Source organism: Hoplias malabaricus, chromosome 4 (assembly GCF_029633855.1).
Source record: "Hoplias malabaricus isolate fHopMal1 chromosome 4, fHopMal1.hap1, whole genome shotgun sequence".
NCBI lineage: Eukaryota > Metazoa > Chordata > Actinopteri > Characiformes > Erythrinidae > Hoplias > Hoplias malabaricus.
This window is the reverse complement of record NC_089803.1, coordinates 53,420,274-53,443,421: the sequence shown is the minus strand read 5'-3', so window position 1 is coordinate 53,443,421 and position 23,148 is coordinate 53,420,274.

Sequence of the window (23,148 nt, the reverse complement as noted above, 5' to 3'; positions counted from 1 at the left end):
TTTTTGCCTTTGTGCTTTGTATAAACAAACTACACTGTGTTACATTTATGAAAATGACTGCAGAGAAAATGAAATAACATTTCTGCATGCAACAAAACATTTTTTACTCTGAAAAAAAGATGTTGGGCTGACGGTTAAGTAAAATACTCAATGTCTATTTAAGTCCTTGTAGTAATGAAAAAAAATGCCGAACTTAAATTATCCACTGCCAGCAAACAAAAATGCTGTCCTTCCTCTGTGTGCCGTCATTATTTTACTGGCGCAGTGCAGTCAGCTGTCAAAAGGTTCAAGAAACCGCACACGGGCAGGTGTTGCACATTGGACGTTGTGAGGTATATTAAGAGCGACAAAAATATTATAAATATTAAAATCATTTAGATGTTACAAGATTGCCATAATCTTCATAGAATAACATTTTCAAAATGAACGAACCAAAATAAAATACATTTTTATTAAATACTCATTAATTATTTTCAAAAGCTGAGCCGCATCAGAGGGGTCAAAGAGCCACATGCGGTTCTGGAGCCGTGGGTTGCCTACCCATGGTCTTGGGCTTACTAAAATGCCAATATCAGAGAAGAGCAGCATAAATACTCATGTCAAGAAAAGATGCTAGAATGACAGGCCCTGCTTAGACTAGAATCTCTCTGAATTCAGTCACTCCTCCATTTTTTATTTCTTTAAGAGATCTGGGCTTTCTGACAAACTCAACTGGTAAATGTAAATGCACTTCTGAGAGATGTGTCTTGGCATAATGGTTAGAGGACTGGCTTGGTACCGTTGCCGGTTCAATCCCCAGGACCAGCAGAAACAACCATGGCTGAAGTGCCCTTGAGCAACTCACTGAACCCCAAAACGCTCCCTGGGCACCGGGGATGACTGCCTGTCGCTCTGGGTGTGTGTTCACAGCTCCTAGTGCACTAGTGTGTGTGTTTTCACTGCCACAGATGGTTATATGTGGAAGACACATTTCGCTGTATGTTATACAAAGACAAATAATTGCACATTATTTAGAACAATACGTTGACTCAAATCTGGCTCAGTGAAAGATCTGAATATCTATACTTTCACTAATATTTTTTATACTTTCTTGGCAAGGTATATTTAGACCAAAAATACTTATTTATTGTGTGGAAATGTTATTCATTAACATTAGCGAGAGCCTATACAACCAGCTTTACCTCATGACTAATGCAGAGTTAGCTAGCAAGATAGCTAAATTAGCTAATATTAGCTAACGTTAAATTGTCACGGTGTAGTGTGTGACAGGTGAACTCAAGTGCAGAGTTTTTTTTATATTATAGTTTAATTTATTATAATTATTTATTATTATTTTTATTGTTAATTTTGCTTTGTGTAGTGATGAGAAGTGAAAAATGGATTTATTGTGTTAATGAAATTTTACTGTTATCTGGACTAGATTCGAACCTCCAAGCCTAAGATCGGCAGACCAGCAATTTACCAGTGCGCCACTGAGTGGGAAAAAGACTGCCCAACACACAGTGTGAAAATGATAGCAGGAAGGTCAAACAAAAACGCCAGTCTTGGTGTGCTTAGAAGAAAACTTAATGTTTAATTAACCCCAACCAAAAATAAACGGAATACCTAAAAATAACTTTTTCTTTTTTTTTTTTTACTTTGCAATTGATATCTTTTTCTTTTTTCTTACCTTTCTTTTTTCCCCCTTCTCTCTTTTATTTAATTTTTTTTACCCACTAATACCGTTCACCCCTCTACAAAGGTGCAACAGTAAAATGCTGTTTCTTTGTCAATATATATGGTGCCTTACCTGTCTTACAGGTCAGCATTGGTTACCACTGGGGATTCTGGGACTTGGAGTCTTTTGAGGAAAACTGTAAATTTCTAAATTATGAGGGGTTTGTTAAGCTTGTGGATCAAATGACAGAAAGTCCATCCTCTGTAGAAGAGAACCAGGGCTGTGTCGTAATCGGAAACGGTTTGGAGATACCGTTGGTATTGCTTCAAAATAAATGGAGAGAAACGGAAGGAAAGACTTTTAAAATCATAGGCTACTAATTCAAAATTTGTCAAAAGGATGTGCCAAAAATAACATTTAATATGTCTGATATTTGTCATAGTTTTTTTTTTAAAGACAGTGTAGGTGTAATCCAAGTGGGTTCAGATGCACGTGGAAGCAAATGAAAAATGAAATATAAGGACACTATACAAAGTGGTATGACTTTTTTTTACATAACTGCTTAATGTACTTATTTGTAGTCTAGTTAGACATAGCTTACAGTTGATTCTGGCTCTGTAGCTAATAGGAATTAGGCTGAGGCGTGTAAAGCAGGAGGGGTGCCACCACCACTTTTTCACTCAGGCAGAAGAGATGGTATTGTCACAGAAGAGTGGCCGGCATATAAGTCATGGAATCCCTGGAGGATGTTTATCAGAACCAGAAAGGACACAAGGAAGGTTCATTACATTTAATGTACAGTATCCCCTTTCTAGTGCATAAACTGTGGAATGACCTATACAGTATATTGATAGTGTGAATGCTTATGTAATGTAATTTCTCCTGAGTAATTGATATTGTTGTTGTGCTAACTGAGCCTCCTGTAGTTGTAAGTGATATGAATATCTCTAGATCTTGCCTCATGCGTTTGTATACCTTTCAGTAACACGAATAATCACTGTTGCAGAATGATGAAGTAACCATTGGGAGGCCTACATGTTAAACATGAAGCATGCCATTTAATTTGATGTGCCATAATATGTGTGTCACTATACTCTAACAGAATGTGACTGGCAAGTCCCAAGCAGATGAGCAACCATCCACTTCCAGGGCTCAGCTTGGAGCAGTAAGATGTTTCTCATCAAATATCTTAACACGGATGGCTGCTTATCTGATTATAAAATGCCATTGTGGTCACTTCCAAGCTGCCTGTAAAGGAGTTATAAGGCTCCTTTCTAAGGTTCTCAGGTTCATCTGGAGAAACAAATTGAAATGTGATCTTCACATAGATCATATTAAGCTACAAATCACAAAGAAAAGGCTAGAGACTGAGTTGCCTAGAATATAGGTTAAAGGAAATAAAATATTCTTTTTAAAATTATATTCATTAAATAGAGATCAGATGGGTGAAAGTGCAGGAATGTAGCAGTTAATCAGAGAAATGATGATTTCAAATGGTCTCTCTGATAATCTACCATCTCTGTTGTCAGCTATAGCAGGTGATCTTCATCTTCTTGAGCATATACTTGGAGTACGGCAGGGTGTCGGCCTCAATATTGCAATATCAGACATGCCCTTATAATGTCACATGCACTCTCTGGAGTGACCCTGAGCCCCCGCAGGCACTTGAACCTGACCTTGAGGATCCCCTATGTTCATTTCAACCCTTGCTCTAGTTCTGCAGTGGGCCAGGTTATAGTGTGACTGTGGTCCATGCTGTGGGTCAGGGTATGGAGTCATCAGATAGGGCATGCAGGGATACCCTCTGTCTGCCAGGAGAAGGCCAACATGTTGTCTTGTAATCACACATGGTGCAATGATATAAACTGATCATTTAACATTACATTAAAATAATCAGTGAATGTCAAATGCTTCTTTCAGAAAATGCCACACCCTACCCTGCCTGGCCACTTGGCTTCAATATTTGTGATTATGTGGGTAGCATCACATATGACCTTGATGAAGGAAGAGAACAGTGAGATACAGTACACATTATTTGGAAACTAAACATCATGCAACCAAAAAATTAAATGTATTTGTTATAAATAAAAGGTATTTAAATCATTAATGTGCAATGGAGGGTGGCACGGTGGTGCAGCAGGTAGTGTCGCAGTCACACAGCTCCAGGGACCTGGAGGTTGTGGGTTTGATTCCCGCTCCGGGTGACTGTCTGTGAGGAGTTGGTGTGTTCTCCCTGTGTCCGTGTGGGTTTCCTCCAGGTGCTCCAGTTTCCTCCCACAGTCCAGAAACACACGTTGGTAGGTGGATTGGCGACTCAGAAGTGTGTGTGTGTGTGTCTGTGTTGCCCTGTGAAGGACTGGCGCCCCCTCCAGGGTGTATTCCTGCCTTGTGCCCAATGATTCCAGGTAGGCTCTGGACCCACTGCGACCCTGAATTGGATAAGCGCTTACAGATAATGAATGTGTAATGGACATATACTGTAAATCTGTTTATTATTCTGTTTCAGTTAAATGAAAAATGTCTATTCAATTCAAATACATGATATTTGGAGCAACATATTGAGTGTACATCATATAAGGCCCATTTTTATTAAAGGTTATAATTGTCACTTAATTATATAATTGCCACTTAATTAGTTATAATTGTACATTAATGCTTTGGAAAGATTTTTGGTTCACATAATCTGCTTCACTCTCTAAAGGTGCTGTAATGGGAATGTGGGTTCCATCCATTTATATTAGAAGGAAAAAACCTTCTGAATCTTAAGTGGATGTCAATGTGAAAAGACTTTATTGCAAGTAATTTTGGAGCATATCTATTGGTCCATTCATCATGAAATGTAAACTATGCAGTAAATTATAAATCGATAAAAATCAAGAAACATGTTTATATTTTGGACAGCGCCGATTTTCTCTTGCATTGACCACTGAAATCTTTTTATGTTTTGTTTAATTTTTTTTTTACTGCACTTCCTGATAAAACTATATAGTGTTAGCATAATAAACTCTGGGTAATGTCTGGGATGAATGTTGCAGGTGTTGCAGCATTCACACATACAGCTCCTCCAGGCAAGCTCCAGAACATTTCTCAATTACTGTGCATGTGTGAAAGGGGTATCATAGGGATTTACTCACTGTCCCCGACACTACACTCCACTCTCAAAAAAAAAAAATCTGTCATTGTTGAGGTCCCATAGTCAATGCGCACACGCACACACACACACATATTCATATACATACATATATATATATGTACATACAGGGGTTGGACAATGAAACTGAAACACCTGTCATTGTAGTGTGGGAGGTTTCATGGCTAAATTGGAGCAGCCTGGTGACCAATCTTCATTAATTGCACATTGCACCAGTAAGAGCAGAGTGTGAAGGTTCAATCAGCAGAGGGTAAGAGCACAGTTTTGCTCAAAATATTGCAATGCACACAACATTATGGGTGACATACCAGAGTTCAAAAGAGGACAAGTTGTTGGTGCACGTCTTGCTGGCGCATCTGTGACCAAGACAGCAAGTCTTTGTGATGTATCAAGAGCCACGGTATCCAGGGTAACGTCAGCGTACCACCAAGAAGGACGAAACACATCCAACAGGATTAACTGTGGACGCAAGAGGACGCTGTCTGAAAGGGATGTTCAGGTGCTGACCTGGATTGTATTCAAAAAACATAAAACCACGGCTGCCCAAATCACTGCAGAATTAAATGTGCACCTCAACTCTCCTGTTTCCATCAGAACTGTCCGTCGGGAGCTCCACAGGGTCAATACACACGGCCGGGCTGTTGTAGCCAAACCTTTGGTCACTCATGCCAATGCCAAACGTCGGTTTCAGTGGTGCAAGGAGCGCAAATCTTGGGCTGTGGACAATGTGAAACATATATTGTTCTCTGATGAGTCCACCTTTACTGTTTTCCCCACATCCGGGAGAGTTACGGTGTGGAGAAGCCCCAAAGAAGCGTACCAACCAGACTGTTGCATGTCCAGAGTGAAGTATGGGGGTGGATCAGTGATGGTTTGGGCTGCCATATCGTGGCATTCCCTTGGCCCAATACTTGTGCTAGATGGGCGCGTCACTGCCAAGGACTACCTAGCCATTCTGGAGGACCATGTGCATCCAACGGTTCAAACATTGTGTCCTGAAGGCGGTGCTGTGTATCAGGACGACAATGCACCAATACACACAGCGAGACTGGTGAAAGACTGGTTTGATGAACATGAAAGTGAAGTGGAACATCTCCCATGGCCTGCACAGTCACCAGATCTAAATATTATTGAGCCACTTTGGGGTGTTTTGGAGGAGCGAGTCAGGAAACGTTTTCCTCCACCAGCATCACGTAGAGACCTGGCCACTATCCTGCAAAAAGAATGGATTAAAATCCCTCTGACCACTGTGCAGGACTTGTGTATGTCATTCCCAAGACCAACTGACGCTGTATTGGCTGCAAAAGGAGGCCCTACACCACACCAATAAATTATTGTGGTCTAAAATATATACATTGTGACTAAATGAACACTAGAGAACTAAGAGTAATTAAAACAAGGAACTTATATGACAAAATTAACAATACAAGAACTAAATACCAAACTATAGGACACAAAGAAAGGGCTACATGAAGATCAAGATAAACACAAAGTAAGCACCAAGCAAAATGTAACAGACTAGACATATCTACCCATGAAAGAAAATTAAGAAAGAAACTAAACTCTAAATGGTCACAGAATACACACAGGAAATGAAAACAAATTCAGGACAACTATAAAAACCCAAAGGATATAAACGGGCTTAACAAATAGGGACAGGCTGAAGACAAACAGAGAAAAGACCAGAAAGTAAACAAGCAGAGATAACAATCTGAACAGGAACAGAAAAAAAAGAACTGAACTAAACCCAGAATTACTATGCAAATGACTGACAACCAAAGAGGCTAGACAAAGAAAATGGAAACACCTGGTTAAGACTAATAAGGACAAGGGGCGTGGCTAAATGAACAAAAGGGCAAGACATTTGTCTCATCTAGATGCAGGAGGGGAAGGCTAATCCTGACATGTCACCAGATACCGACCATATTTGTTCAATTTTTGAGATCTGTTTACAATAATCAAATCACCAGTCCACGAAATGTGATTTGGAAAAAACTGTTTAGTACAGTACTTCCAGATACATGGAAAATCTATTACTTAATAAATAATTAAGTGATTTAAAATAGATATCGGTTATTCCTCACACTCTCTCTCACACACATACACATACATAAACAAGTAGGGATACTTTGCAAAGCAACCATGGAAGAAAACTCCAAACTCCTCACAGAGCCTCATGAGCCTGGAGCTGTGTGACACTGACAGTACCGGTTCCATCATCATGCTGCCTACAGGTCATTTCAAAGGCACTGTAAATGTATTATCGCAAGAAAAATATGTATTAATATGGTATATGACTTGAGTGATCTTTGTCGTCTCTGTGGAAAAGAAAGTGATGTTGCCACCAGAATGGGTAATACAGAATTCTAATTTAAAAAAAAACATTATGATGATAAAAACAGCTTAAATTGCACAAAAAATGTTTATAAACTAGGACAGTTTGATGTCATGTAGCCATTAAATTCCTGAAAGATGATTTATTTAAAGATTTAAATGGTTCCACTCCTTTATTCTCAGTATTTATTTGAGTTGGTTTACTGTAATTTACTGTCAAAATTGTCCTTATAGTTATCAGTATAACTACTTGACCTGCATTTATGGGAGAGTGCAAAGACAAGGTTAAACTGTGCAAAACAATATGAGTGTAGAGAAAACAAACCAAACCAAAAATGACTAATAACTAGCTTTTCTACTCTTTGCTCCTCGCTCCTGTTCTCCTACAAGTATTTTGGGCTAGTTGGCTTTACATATCTCAGAGGAAAGATTCAGTTTCTCCTCTTCAGACTGGGGGCATGGAGTGTGACTGGTTAAGTTCTAGGTAATGGGTGGATTTGATGATCAACTAAACTGGAGAGAAGATTGGGTTTTAAATAAATCTGGTTAACAAATGTATTCAAATGTAATATTTTTATAATTAAAATAGTTATTTTTTTTATTTGTAATGAAACATGCAGTTGTCGAGTAATCCATGTCCCACAGATATCTACTGCACTGTGTATTCGAAAAAAAGCAGCATTGTGACATAGTGATACATTAAAGTGAACGAGGGAAACGCAGCCGTGCATATTTTAAGGTGGATGGTTGTTTGTACATGGTTGATTCAAGTTACACAAAACCTGAATCAAAATTCATTCATTAATTCATTTTCTGTAACCGCTTATCCAATTCAGGGTCGCAGGTGTCCAGAGCTTACCTGGAATCATTGGGCACAAGGCGGGAATACACCCTGGAGGGGGCACCAGTCCTTCACAGGGCAACACAGACACACACATTCACTCACACACTCACACTTTGGAGTCACCAATCCACCTACCAACGTGTGTTTTTGGACTGTGGGAGGAAACCGGAGCACCCGGAGGAAATCCACACGGACACGGGGAGAACACGCCACACTCCTCACAGACAGTCACCCGGAGCAGGAATTGAACCCACAACCTCCAGGTCCCTGGAGCTGTGTGACTGCGACATTACCTGCTGCGCCACCGTGCCGCCCTGAATCAAAATTATATAAATAAAAAAAGCTTAGTGCATTCTCAGATTTATTAAATTAAATTGTATAAATTAAATGTAGCCTTCAGAATCACTGTGTAAAAAGTAGCATCTCTCTCCCTATTAAAATATACTGTGCATCGTATTATGTATTGTACTGTACAATAACAGAAATATTCAGAAAGCATCTAATAACTTTATAAATTTGTCAAGGAACATTTTAATATTAAATGTTAAATGATGAACTTGCATACAACATGGTAGTCAGAGGATAATAAGTGAAAATAACCTTAAGATATGAAAAACAAATCCACAGGTGTCTGTCCTTCCACTGTGAGAACTCAACACTATGGATCTAAAAGTGGAATGCAATTTCTATTATTGCCAGCAGAGGATGGCAGTGCATCATTCTGTGTCTTCCCGTATTTCTAGTGATGCTGTTTTTCATTACAACAGCCTTACAAGGCCATGCTTATAGTAAACCAACAATATGACCATTTGTTTATTAATATTTAAAAGTACAAATAGTCTTACAGCATAACAAATTCCTTATCAGAGAAATGTTCAGGTATCCAAATTGCTCAGTGAATATGTAGCTTTACCTCTTATTTGTCCTACATCTGTGAATATTCATTCATTCATTCATTATCTGTAACCCTTATCCAGTTCAGGGTCACGGTGGGTCCAGAGCCTACCTGCAATCATTGGGCGCAAGGTGGGAATACACCCTGGAGGGAGCGCCAGTCCTTCACAGGGCAACACAGACACACACACATTCACTCACACGCTCACACCTACGGACACTTTGGAGTCACCAATCCACCTACCAACATGTGTTTTTGGACTGTGGGAGGAAACCGGAGCACCCGGAGGAAACCCACACGGACACGGGGAGAACACACCACACACCTCACAGACAGTCACCCGGAGCGGGAATCAAACCTACAACCTCTAGGCCCCTGGAGCTGTGTGACTGCGACACTAAAAGCCTATTTCAATACTTAAATAAAATGTTTAATAGAGCTACTGTAAATAATTAGCTGAAACAAGAACAACAAGGGGGGGGGGAGAGAAAAAGCAAAGTCAGAATTTGGCAAGATCTGAGGTTTAACAGTGGAGATGGATGTGGGTTAATTATTTGGCAAACAACATCACTGTTACCTTTTCTATCTATGTGTTATAATTGATTATTAATGGTTTTTAAGGTGTTTACAACTTGATTAATAAACAGATTGGCTTGTAAATATGTCGAATGAATTAATGCCAATTTCAGATTTTCTGGTTCTCAAATCAGTGAGAACACAAACACTCAAAACTCACCCAAAACACAAGAATCTGGATTTGGTCCAGGCCAAAAAACAGTCAGTTCCTAAGTGTGAAAGGGCTGCAGTTTATTTTAAACTCACACATTCTAGTTGTGCTTTAAAACCACCACTTATTTCTGTGCCAGAAGGCTAGGAGGACAGTGTTAATGTTTCCTCTTCATCACTTTGACAGACCCATCATGTTCTTTCACTGCTCTTGAGTTTCTGGCCCACCTGGCCAGATGTGGTGCTTGTGCCCTTTTCTGCTACATTTGCTTGTGGTGTTGCAGTCTGAACTGAAGACAAGAAATTGAATACATTTCTGCTGAATCCAATTACAGAAATGTAATCAAAAATAATTCAGAGTGTTCTGATGTGAAACAGTTTATTGTAGAGGAACATACAGGCTAGCTATTGTTAGTATAGGTATTGAGTAACAACACTGTCTTCTGCATGACAGAAAGGATAATGCTGTACAAATAATATTCCTTGGGTAAGACTCCTACCTCTGTACCTCTAAGTTACTCTGGATAAGAGCTTCAGCTAAATACTTTAAATGTAAATCCTTCACAATGGTGGTTGTGATGAATTAGAGTTAACTACCCTTGTTTTCAGAGTTTAAGACATTATTTATTGGAGATAATTCAACAAAGGATACAACACAAGTCGCCTGGAACAACACTAAAGCAATTAGCAATTAACAGAGATTAAACAGAAACATAGAAACAAACACTCCAAAGAAATCAGGACAGAGCCAAGTTGACCACTGTGCTACATCACCTTTTCTTTTAAATATACTTTTTTAATTAATGTAAAGAAAAACTTTAAGTAGATATTTTACCTTATACTGTATTTACAGCTTCAAAATCAGAGGTACTACCCTGATCTATAATAAGGATAATACAAACTCTGTCATACTCTGAGATCAGCACTGCAGAAACTGCACTATGTAAGTTTTGGAGGAGGGTGGCAACTGCTGGGGGAGCCCATGAGCAAAAATACCACATCTTACCTAGTGTTCCTTTAACATTTTTGGAACTCAGAATACTAATAGTGGAACATTAACAAATGGAATTTTTGCTTAATGAAACATTTCAGTTGTTCAGCCCATGGTCACTCTTTTCTGATACTTCTCTTCATGGTGCACTATTGGAGGCAGATTTGGAAGACAGACAGGTCAGACAAATGTGCAGAGCTACACTGTTAAAGCACTGTTTATCACCTTTCACTGATAAAACGTAAGAATAGTTCCTTTTGTATTTGGCATAGAGAACTCAATATTAATTTTTCCTGAAACGTGCTGAAAAGCTGAAATGTGAACTCATCTGACCACAGTGCGTGTTTCAACTTTTCTTGTCTGTATGTAATTCAGGGTCGCACTGGGTCCAGAGCCTGCCCGGAATGACTGGGCGCAATGCAGGGAGACCCTGAGGCGCAAGTCCTTCAACATGCCAACATGTGTGTTTTTTATTTTTGGACTGTGGGAGGAAACCGGAGCACCTGGGGGAAACCCACGTGGACACAGGAAGAACACATAAAAATCCTCACAGACAGTCACCCGGAGTGGGACTTGACTTGACTTGAACCCACAACGTCCAGGCGCCTGAAGCTGTGACACTGTGCCGCCAGGTGGTGAAACACCTATTTTATTTTAATCCTGCAAAAATTCCTTTAAAAAAAACCCTCAATCAATTTAGTAAAGGAAAACACTAAAAGAACAATTAACAGTAGTATTTTTAAGTATTTTTAGTGCATAGTGGGAATATTTACTAACATCTCTGAAAACTGGATTTGCATTTTCAACAAAGATAAAAGTTTTATTTTATATTCTCTCTGCTACACCATGTGCAGTGCACTGTGCAGAGTGGCCTACAATGTCAGTCGTTGGTAGTAAATTACATCTTGAGTTACCCCTCTTCTTTAGGCTGGGGTTGTTATCCCTGCTGCAGGGATTTATTGCACCAGTCTAACAACCCACTGTGACAAATCCTGGAAGACTACACAGCTCTGTTGTAAAGAGACAAAGCAAGAGAATCTGCCTTTGGACTTGAGAAACTACAAGGCAGTGCATGTACAAGACTCCTGTAAAAGAATGCTATTTTATTTTTGCTGGCTTCATGGAAAATAGGATAGCTGTTTTTACTGGAGGTAAGTCACAGCAGATTGTAGAATATTGGAATTGTTTTTTCCAGTGAGTATACATTTTTTATATGATTAGTACCATTACATTTAATAAAACTAATGTAAGTAAAAACATTGACAAATAATGCATCTTTCTCACCATCTACTTCAGTATCATAATCAAAGATGACATATTTGTGAAGTATATTATAATAAATTTTAGTTTGGATGTTGAGCTGTATTAAAAGTAGAACACGAAGTTGTACTGATTGCATATATAACTTGATGTTGCAGATATTTTAGGGATCATCCATTTTAAGCTGAGCATGTCTGGTATTACAGCATTGTGTACAGGAAGCAGGAGACATAACAACAAAGGTATTGTAACAATAATGAATTAAATAAAATTATGTAGCTTTACATTTAGTACAGACATAGCATATAACCAAAATAATTACGCAGGACCCTAAGCTGAATTTCTCGTATTTGAAAAAAATAATTTTAATAATATTAATGTAAACAAACATTCAGAGTTGCTCTAGGAAACTTGGTGAATCAAAAATTTTCAGTGTTGATGATACGAACCAAAGATAACACAATTTTAACAATCTAAGAGCAATGTTGAGGAAATGTAATGATGCCTGACAATTTTTATATTAGTTCTGAGATGAGATTATTGATTTTAAGAAGCCAACAACATAAAGTTAAGGTTTTTCCTATTCCTGAAATTGCTATATTGGAGATACACAACTTTCTTTGAACAGAAATGATATGCAGGTATTAAAGAAATGTTCTATTGTCCTGATATCACAACCCCTGCTTGCTGTGTCCACCACTGATGTGAAATCAGTAAGCAAGTACATATTTTTACAGCAAACTATTTAACGTCAAACCACCAGGAATGACTTGTGTGAAAAGGCAAGAAAAAGTTTATTTAAATAGCACCTTTCATATCAAATTGCAATTCAAAGTGCTTTACAGAATCTAATTAAACAGTAAATAAAATTAACTAAGAGTAAGAATGAAAAACATAAAAGTGTAACTCTTTAACACAAGAGTACATTATTACCTAAGACGGTATTAAGCAATAAAACAGTAATAAGCATTGCTATATGATTAAGTCACAATCATCAAAAGAGCAATCTGTAATACTGACACCAAGTGTTTAAAATCAAAACTGTAAAGTTGTCTGCCTCCTCCTCCTCCTCCCCAGACGTGAAGCTCGATCAGGTTGCCAGTTTGAGGAAAACCGAATAAACAAGCAAGTATGAAGTCAAAAAAGGGTCAAAAATATTTTGAGTTTCTAAAACAATACTCACAAATGTAACGGACTTTGTAACTGCATTTGAGCAACTAAATACACGTAAAACTCAAATCCATAAATGTATTGGAATACACAAATTAAAAAAACAACAACAATAATAATAATTTGAATTCTGTGAGGAGTTGGTGTGTTCTCCCCATGTCTGCATGGGTTTCCTCCGGGTGCTCCGGTTTCCTCCCACAGTCCAAAAACACACGTTGGTAGGTGGATTGGTGACTCAAAAGTGTCCGTAGGTGTGAGTGAATGTGTGAGTGTGAGTGTTGCCCTGTGAAGGACTGGCGCCCCCTCCAGGGTGTATTCCTGCCGTATGCCCAGTGATTCCAGGTAGGCTCTGGACCCAACGCGTCCCTGAATTGGATAAGCGCTTACAGATAATGAATGAATGAATGAATGAATGAAATATAAAAAAAATTATTTGCATTTGTAAAACAAATGTCGTGATTGGTCCAGCTAAAGCTTTCGTATTCGTCCACCAATTGGCCGTCAAAACAGGGTCTTAAATCTGCAACTGCAAAAAGAGATTCGCACACGAAGCAGAGAAGGCGAATGTGTGGTTTTTTTCCACCTCATTCAAAAACTCCCACTGTCACATTTGGAATCTTAAAAAGGTTTGCTCTTGCACGTTTTAAGCCATTTGAGAAGGTACTGAATCACACATTCACGACATTTGATTTACAAATGCAAATCTTTTTTTTTTTAAGCAGTTACAGATAATGAATGAATGAATGAATGAATTATTATTGTTGTTGTTTATTTAAATGTTTGCATTCCAATACATTTATGGACTGTACTATCTAAACCACCTTGAAATTTTACACTAGGCAAGGCTGGTGTACATCGTGTTACTAAAACATTGACCTACTAGTGAAATGCTTATTTGCTGTCTACTACCAAGATAGATTTCTCCATTCCACATTAAATAGGTGAACATGTGAGGCTTTTCAAACAATTCTTACTCCTTAATTTATTTAAAATATACACACACCACGGAGAAAAACACACGAATCTGCCTCAATTTCTTTAAAACACCTTTCAAACATGTTGTTATTCCTTCTTTGTATAAATAAAACACAAAACACAGTCCTAGCACCTTTCAAACGGAGCTATGCCTTACATTCTTTATATAAAACACACAACCTATGGCGTTTATGACTTTTAATATATACATAGGCGTCTGTACTTCTATGTATTTTTTTCAGAAATAATTTGCTGTTGCCTGTTCAGGAGAAAATTAGCCAGCTCTGAGTCTGTTCTGTAGTGTTGCTGCTTGTAAACTGCCTCCAACACAAGGCCAATATTTCCTCTCATTTTACTTCGTCTCTGGTCATGGAGGTTTTTAGAAGGGCAATTGGGGCTTTTTGGGTCTGGTAAAATATAATATTAACTCTGTTCCATTGGTAATTTCATGGCTGCAAGACACTATGATTGTAGACCTGGCAACATACTGTAATGTGATTGGACAGAGGGCAGGACCGATCACATGGGCTCTGCTGTGGACTGGGCACTACTCAAAGAGAATATATTACTTCAGTAATGCTATGAGAGGCAGCAGTATTTTAGCTGTGACTGTTTACTAAATCTATGATTACTCACCCTGGACATTTTATCTTACTGACTGCTCCTTTAAGTAATGACAGAAACAATAACAAATACAAGGATTTTAAGGATTTTATAAACTCTTAAAAGAATGCTAATTAATGTTAATTCTTGTTTAGAATAATTTCTTATTGATTATTTGTGGCATTACCTAACAATTGATTAAGGTTTATTACTGGTTTAACCCTTATTGTACAGTGTTACCCATAAAAGTAATTTAAAACTATTAAAATAGTGCAATAAAAGACATGATTAAAATTATTCAAATATAAAAAAATAAAAGCATTAATATTTTCCTGAGATCTAGCACCTCAGAAAGGCTTTTGCAGAGATAGTTACACTAAAATAATGGACCATTTACAATATAAAATACAGAAGAAATATAAGTATTAAAATGCCATTACAGAATATAAAATGAACAGTATTTTAAACTGAGCTGTAAGCCAGTAAGAGCTCTTCTATTCTCATCTGTCAACCTGTTCCTTTTAAGAATAGCATAGTAGCTAAATGCTGTATTAGAATAAGAGAATCTTACCTCCCCAAAATACCATCCCCACCAAATACAGTGGACTTTCTATTTAAAGAAGTAATCAGTAATTTATGTGAGTTGTGCTGTTAGGAATGGATCAGACACAACGTTGCTATAGTTTGTAAAGCCTTCACTGTCACTACTGGACAGCAAGTAGTCCACCAACCAAACATATCCAGTCAACAGCTTTCACTGATGGACAAAATGGACGAACAACACAAACTGTGCAGCAATAGATGGGCTAGTGCCTCTGACTTTACAACTATAAGGTGCACCAAAAAGGTATGTGCGTCTAACAAAGTGGACAGTGAGTGAACACAGTGCTTAAAAACTCCAGCAGCACTGCTGGGTCTGATCCACTCTTACCAGAGCAACACACGCTAACACACCACCACCATGTGAGTGTCACTGCAGCACTGAGAATGATCCACTACCCAAATCATACCTGATCCTGATCACTGAAAAAAAGGGTGAAATGGGGATAAGAAAAAGTGCCAAGAAACACTTTAAACAATTATAGAACTACAAAGTACATGAACAGCAATATTTACCTGTTTCTGGTTGTCAGAAATGTAGGATAGAATAAAAGTTGCATCTTTTGGAATATAAAAAAGGTTGATACAAATTGCAATTTCAGCGTAAAAGCAAAATAATCATCCATTTCTGTCCTATACATTGGTCAGAGCGCAGGGTAGCAAATGCTGACCGGCTGGAGAGTGTGCAGCTGTGCCGAAGGCTGCGGTTCCTGGGCGTTCAGCATCAGAGAGAGCTGGCCAGAGTTTGTGGAGCTCAGATGGAGCTCAGAAAGGCCTTGGACCGCCTCAGAGGTCATGGATCTTCATCACATCCCATTCTAACCAGGCCTGCGGTTACTTCCACCAGCCTCACACCAGTGCAACCTCACAGCCAGCTGGTTGTCCAGTCATGCTGCCCCAACCACATAATTTGCTCAAGCTGCAACCTGCGACTTCGGCTGGCTGACACAGTGACCCGCCGCTTCACCCCAGGATTGTGGACCATGTACTGCCCACCACTGACCACAGCCCACACTGAAAACAGTCAGTCCATGGTGTACTACATACCCAGCTTCATACAAAAGAGGAATCTTTCATCTCTCGACAAGTCCCTCAGATACCTACCCTTTATGTAGTGTAATAACTTACTAAACTTTTCACACACAAGCATATATGTCCAAAAGTTTGTAGCTATATTTTTGTCAGCAAATGCCTCTTGGTATAAAGCAGAGCTGAGCTACTCCAGAGAACTCAGTTGTTCCCTGCTTCATATAAAGTCCAGTGCTGGGGGGATTTAGACTCCTCTAGTGACCTTAAAGGCTTATGTGTAACCCCCCAAAACATGTCGTTTTATTGGCAACACCATTCTATTATTCTATTATAGATTATGCAGAATTTTGACTACTTCTGTCAGTAGTGGGTGCTTCTTAAAACAGCTGAATTCTCTCATTTAAAGGAACAGTAGGTAGTATTTTTGGTAACACGTTACAATAAGGGAACATAATTCATGATATTAAAGACAGAAATACCCATTACTAAAAGGGTAAAAATTAATCATTAAGTAATGATAATAAACAAGAACTAGCATTTACTAGCATTTTTTAAGATTTCATAAAATCATTAATTTTATATTTACTAATTACATTTATTTAATCATTTAGTAATACTTATTACTGTCTTAGTACTTAAAACGGTCTTAAAAGTGACGTTCATGATTCCAAAGCATTTGCTGCTCTCCAGTCTATTGGTGCACTAAAAAACAGTGTAATGTGTTACACTGTTACACCCCAGAGGCATGTGGAGATTTTCAGACAATGGAGAAAATTTCAAATGTTGAAAAGCACAAATCTTGATGAGGATATTGCTACTATTGACTTATCTTTGCTATTTCATATCACTTAAGGTGGGATGTCACAATTCGGGTGAGAGCTGACTGTGTTACTGAAAGTGCTACAAATCTAAACTCACTCAATACGTTTCTGTGGTAATTCAAACAATGAATAAAAGCTTACATTCATTCATTCATTCATTCATTGTCTGTAACCACTTATCCTGTTCAGGGTTGTGGTGGGTCCAGAGCCTACCAGAATCATTGGGCGCAAGGCAGGAACACACCCTGGAGGGAGCGCCAGTCCTTCATAAAAGCTTACAGACATCTTAAAAATAAGCCACGTATAAACAGTCGTTTTTTTCCCCTCAAAACCATTCCACATTAAAAGATGTGGAACATCTGAATGTAAACAAACCAGAGATTGTAATACAATCATAGACTTTACCTTTAAGTACTGTTAATGTATGCTTATTAAAATGATGATTCCACCTGCAGCAGGAAAAAATAAAGCCTTTGTCATTGCTGCTCCAGGCTCAGCACTGCACAAACTGCATTATGTAACTTTTGAAGGATAGTAGGAAACCACTCCCTTATGACACTGTTTTAAAAGTGAATTAAACTTTGCAACTGTATGCAAAGCCCAGGAGCAAAAATACCACATCCTACATAGTGTTCCTTTAAAGGAGTGTCCACAAGTCTTTAGATATCTTCTGTACGAGGTTCTGTACATGACAGTGGCAATTTGTAAATTAATAAAGGATAATAGGTTAATAAAGGTAACTGTTCGTATGTAACATGCTACTTTCTGAATACTTTCTATAGCAAGTATAGCTTAAGTTAAACGCGTCTCTCCCTTTCTCTGTAATTTGTATATAGCTGGGAAAAAAAGGCATTAAACACAGTCTAAATCTGTTTAAAGGGTTTGGCTAGAGTTCACACTTGATTTATCTGTAACCTAGAAGCAACCTATTGTTCCTGCTCAAGCCTTTGTTTGCTGTTATATTGGCACAGACATTCCACAACTCTAGGAGGCTAAGAGCTTGGCCACGTTCCTACCTCTGAAAAGGCTAGAAATCATAATATATCACCACACATCTGGATGTTTACCAAGCAGATGTCAGGCAGGTAATATTTTCTGTCTAGGCCTAGAGGGTTAGGAATGAATTTTCCCTTTCTCAAATGCTACTGTACGTGTTGCTTTTGTTGTTGTCAAGGTGATTATTCGGTTGTCACGCGACCCTAAATTGGATAAGCGGTTACAGATGAATGAATATAGTGTGAGCCCAGTGAGTGCTGTCAATAAAGAATGATATTTAAAGGTTTCTGAGCAATACAAAAACTATATGGAAACCCTCAAACTAATCTCTCACAAGTTAAAACATAGAGGAAACAACACAGACAAAAAAAGCAGCTGACTCAGCTTGAGACTCCAGCAGAATCTGGCACATCAGCAGCAGCAGTGTTAATACTGACGTCTGAAGTTGGCCTCTGTGTGATGGACTACCACTTTTCTTTTGGACTGTGAGATCATAACTCACTTTCTTCCACCCCTTGCCATTGATTAAATGAAACTCACAGAAGAAAGGAGGGTTTACACAAAATAAAATAGTTCCCTGAGATAACCCAATTAAAGTCAAACTTCAAACAAAACTTTCAATCCCGTTTTACTTCATGATCCTGATTCATCACACAGTTCATCATATAATTTCCTTCAACAAATTAAAGTTTTTCGATAATATTCTTGGAATTGAAATCATTTTTCCCCATCTAAAAATCATATTTAATTTAATTACTAATTAAAGTGTTAAGCAAAAATAGCACTAACCAATGATATTATGTTTTACCTCCCTTTTAATGTTCCCACTTACACAGTGTCTTCAAAACCTTTTTTGCAAAGTGAGGACCATGCCTGATGTAAGCAGAGCAAGGAAGGGGAACTCTGAAGGACTTGGGCTGGAGTTCTGGGCGGAGAGAGGAGTGGTTTTATAGGAGTCTGGGCGTGGTCCTTCTCCCAATTTTAAGTTATTTCATAACTCCATTAAACACCTGCTTTTGTAGACACATTCTTTCCTAAATCTGTCATTAACTGGGAGCCCTGTTAGCCATTGATTATTGACAGCAAATTTTGAGCCATTCAAGCACAAGAACATCATTGCTGTCTTGGATGTTGCACTTTCAATCACAAATGCAGCTCAAACTATTTGCTAATTTATCGAATTCCATCACAGTAAATGCAGTTCCATTGTGGAACTTTATAAACATTAAGCCAAGAATTGAAGTTATTCCAATCTAAATTATATATATATATATATATATATATATATATATATATATATATATATATATATATATATATATATATATGTAATATCATTTCTGCGTTAGTGTCACAGAAGGGTTGTGATGTGAGGAAGAAAGGAGATGGAAGTAATAACAGAGATGTAGTATGTATTATTAATAGAAATATATAGATCAGGAAAGACAAAACCACTAGCCAAATTAATAAACACAGAAACAAACCAAGACAACAACAAAGGCAGACATAAGACAATAACCTAGACCAGACAATATTAACTAAGTAATAAACCTCACAAAGAAACATATACGTGGGCCATAACACAACAGGAGACAGGCTACAGATGAAACAAAACAAGCCAAATTGCAAATAGGTGACAGACAAAAGCAATAGGTGCTAAAGAGATACACTGAATACAAACTAGAAATGATGTGACAGGACTAAAGGGTACACAGAATAAAAAGGGAATTTTACTAAAGAACTAGGGAATCTAAATACAAAGGAATTATGTCAGACACAGTCTGACACAAATCTAAGAACCTAGAAACCGCTACAAAAACAAGACAGAGACAAACAACTAAACGCTAGGGAAAATTAAGGTTGTCTCAGAAGACCAAACAAAAAACACACAGAGCTAAGCTACACAAAGGAAGATACAAGCACTAAAACACAAGAGACCCAGAAAATATCTTAAACATGAAAGACTAATATAAGACTGTAAAAGAACAACTCTTCACAAGAGACAAACCAGACTAGAAGAACACAAGACAAACTTGAACGGCAGACAACTAAAAATCTACAATACAGACTATAAATAGACACACAAAACAAGACCAGGACTCCAAATAAGACATGTGACACACAAGGGCAGGCTGATCACATGACAATGGAACACAAAGGCAGGAAGATGACTAGGGAGGTTACATGACAATATTTCTATTCAAATGTCCAACTGGGGGGTTGGGCTTTATATACATTAATCCACCCTGAACTCCTGCCCAAAAATAAATCTTGAGTTCACCTCCCCATTTCAGCCTTTATTGGCTTGATCGGTACTAGAAAAAAAATATTCTTACATTATTTCTTGACATATTCTGAATTTATTCTCAAAACATTCTTATTTCTTGAAATATTCTTTATTCTGGGATGTATGAGACTCAGGGGCATGTCGAAATAGGACAATGGCCCATCCAGTCAGCCACTGTTAATTCATCACATGTGAGTTCAAGTGAGTCAGATTGGAGTTGGAGGCACACAAGTGGACAACAAAAAGTAAAACACCCCCATGCCCACTGTCAAAAAAACTAAACTGGACACCCACATTTACCTACACCACTGCTTGTAAATATTTTAAATATTAAAATTATTTAGTCCCAGCTGCAAATGTATTTCTGGTCACTATTTTTACATCATAGTTTAACTTCAGCCATCATAGTCGCATTATTATGGTAAGTTTTTTAATGATATTGATATTTTATTTTTAAAGGTGATGTTCACTATTTTAATAAAAAAAAAACACTTTTTATAATATTCTGAGGTGGAAATGTCTGATTTGGGAGATGGCTTACTGCATGAAAGTAAACAGATTGAAGGTTCTAAAAAACAAAAAAACTAGAGTTACAAATGACTTTTTGCGGTAGTTCAAACATAGTGTTCCACCTTAAAACTCTGGGGCTGGTTGCGCAAAACACCTTAAGGTAAGATTTTCCTTAATGTCCAAGTTGTGTTTTTCTTAAAATAAAATCACCCTAACTCTTTTCCTTAAAGTTTCCTTAAAATGTTCACTTATTTAAGTTTTTGTTTCCTTATATTTGTCTTATCCCTTAAGGAATACCTTAAATTTTGTTGAAACATTGCACAAAACAACAAATTAAGGTACCTCAGATATTGTCTCAACCGCACCCAGAATCACTGGGTGCAAGACGGGAACACACCCTGAAGGGGGCACCAGTCCTTCACAGGGTGACACACACTCACACATTCATTCACACACACACTCATACCTAGGAATACTTCTTTTTTTTCTTTTTTTTTTTTGAGTCGCCAATCCACCTACCAATGTGCGTTTGTGAACCGTAGGAGGAAACCGGAGCACCCGGAGGAAACCCACGCAGACAACATGGGACTCGAACCCACAACCTCCAGTACCCTGGAGCTGTGTGACTGCAACACTACCTGCTGCGCCATGCCGCCCCCATAAACGATAAACAGTTGATTTTAAATAGACTTGATCGGCGGTCAGTCCATGATTTATCCAACCATCTTGAGTTGGATCACGCTACTGTGCTCTTCCTGCTGAGATGCAGTTAATGATTGCTCTCCTTCCAGTCAGCAATAGGCGAGGTATTTCATGTCCACAAGTCAAAAGTGTCTCGCATCACTTATCGAGTTTCAAATGCCCTTGCCTGTCTGCTTTTATTGTATTCCCCATTTTTTCCTCTGACAATTTTTTCTTGTTTTCTTTTCTTCCATTTTTTCCTGAAAAGTTTGTGAGCTGGTACATGAGAGTTGATAATGGGTATCACAGCGAGTGCATGAAAACAACGGTTTCCATGGAGACAATAGAATTTTACTCCCATAAAAACTGATAGTGTAGTAAATCCATTAACACATTTCCTTACGTAAGGAAATCTTTTAAGAGATACTGGGTAACACTCTTAAGTAAATCCCTCAGCAAAGGAGAAATTAAGCCTTAAGTGCCATATTTAAGGGGAAAACTTAATGTGTTTTGTGCAATTGGCCCCCTTGTTGCCTATAGAGATTATGGAGACTATTTAAACCCTGTCTGTGCAACTTAACATTTGTTTCAGTAATGGGTGACCATTTAAGTAACTGAATTCACTTATTATAAAAATTGTCTGCATGCTTGTGGACAGAGTACTGTTTTTGAACTATTGCAACAAAAAGAATTGCAACGATGAAGACAGGTGGATTAAATCATGATTGTTTTATTGGCTGTACACAAATGCATGTCATTGAACAACTGCACTGTAGCACAAGTGTGACATTCTTTTTTTCCATTGGTAAAGTCAATAACATCCCTTATATTTACACTATGTTTAATATATTTATTTATAGATTTCTATATATGTATCTTTTGTACAATGTACAATGTTGCAATCAAGTGAAATAAGGAGAGCAAACAATATTCCCTCAATCGCAAATTTAGTCAAAAGCATGCACGGTTTTGTCCAAAGAAAATCACGACCCGGACTTGAGTTTCTCTGTAAGCATGTCTTAGTAGCAGCCAAAGCAGATAAAGGTCAAAGCCAAGACACGTTGAGCGAGTCATATTTTTAATCTGATGAATTTTGCTTAAAGAATCCACTTACAGTACAAATGGCTTCTACCTGTCACTGGTACGTAGTGAGTATCTAATTCAGTGTTGTACTGATCCACAATTGGACTATATCTCTAATTAACAAAGACCTAAACACATAGCCATTCTCAGAATGTGTCACTCATGGAGTATATGCAACAAAGTGCAAGCATTGTTGCCTAAATGTGTCATATTGCTTTTACACTCTTAAAAATAAAGGTGATCAAGTGTGTTCTTTAGAGGAGAGAAAGGTCACTTTTCAAAGTGTAGTTCTGGAAATGAGATGTTCACAAGACACTAATCAATTTTTAAAATGCACAACGCTTTGCAGAACTGGCTTGTAACTCATCACTTATGTTTAACAAAGCACTCCACAAGAGGCTCTATTCACTGTATCTGAACAGTTCCTTCTAATGCACTCTTTTTGGGTTCTGCCAATTTTGTTGTAGTGTCCAAAAAACATAGGGGACCATTTTCTGTGCACTCAAGCAATGTCACAATGCACTGCAAAACCTAG